This window comes from Leishmania donovani, chromosome 14, assembly GCF_000227135.1.
Source record: "Leishmania donovani BPK282A1 complete genome, chromosome 14".
NCBI classification, from domain to species: domain Eukaryota; phylum Euglenozoa; class Kinetoplastea; order Trypanosomatida; family Trypanosomatidae; genus Leishmania; species Leishmania donovani.
In genome coordinates this window covers 169,295-170,516 of record NC_018241.1, presented here as the reverse complement: position 1 = coordinate 170,516, position 1,222 = coordinate 169,295, and positions in this window count along the sequence as shown.

The window sequence follows — 1,222 nt, the reverse complement described above, 5'->3', positions numbered from 1 at the left end:
AGCAGTGGCTTCCGCTCTTGAGCTGCTCCGAAGAGGGGGTTGCTGACACGCCTGTGAGGGCGCGTGTCGAGTGACCTCTCTCTGCCCCTGCTCCTAGCAACACTTCGCCTCTGCTGTTCAAGAAAGCCCTCATCGCGCTTCGCCACTCTTAAGTTTTTTCTGTCAAGGTGTCCGGTCTCTGCCATGCAGCACGAGCTAAACTCCGCTTTAACCAACCCTCTACAAGTCTCTTACGTGCTGCGAAGCAGCGGCAGGCACGTCGCTACGGCTGTGCGCAGACACAGTCATCTGAGCACAGCCCCTGCCTCAAGCCCCACCCACCACCAGCAGGGCAGTGTGGGGGCCGGGTGTGGGGTACGCTCGAGTCACGCCGACACGCTGCCCATCACATGGATGGCGCAAGCGTGTTCACGGCCGCGGGTCGCACCGACGCAGCGCCGTCCAGGGCCTGGCCGCCGGCGTCAGTGGCGATGCATCGCTCTGACCTCCCCTACGGCGTCGGCGCTTGACCCTGTCACGACCGGAAGCGGCTCCGCATTGGGCAGGACTAGAGGGGGTGGGGTGCTGCTTGGCTTCCCCATACCGAGGGAGTACCGGACCCTGATGCCATGCCGGGGTTTCCCTTTCCACCAGAGTTTACCATTTAAAAAAAAAAACGTTTGCATGACGCAAAGCCGCGCGGAGAAGCAGGCGCGCTCCACGGGCACGCCGCTACACAGAGAGTGACACCCGTGACGCGAGAGTCTCCAAGACCCCTCGCACCGACGCCACCGTGGACTGCGACGGAAACCCTCACCCCCCCCTCCCACCCCAAACCAGCTCCTTCCGCGGCCCCGCCGGCGCCTTTCCGCTCGCGCAAACGAACGCCACCCTCCCGGGGCCCGCCAGGCCCCTCGCCGGCTCTTGGAAGGGGCCCCGCCCCGGGGAAACCCAACCAAAAGGATGCGGGCCGCCCAAAGGGGGCGGCGCCGGGGCACCACGCCCGCGGCCGCCAAAGCGGAAAGACACACGACGAAAGCCGCCAAACGCGCAGCCCGCGCCCCGCCAGGCCGGAAACCGAGCCCAGCCGCGCGCGGCACCGGGCGTTTTCATGTCTTGCCGCTCGCCCCTCTTGCGGCCTGGCATTGGTAAGGGCAAAACGCCCGCAGACGCGCCCCGCCGCCCCGGCGCGTTTTCAACGCGCGCACGCATACCAACCTGGCGTTGGGGAAAGCAAACGCAC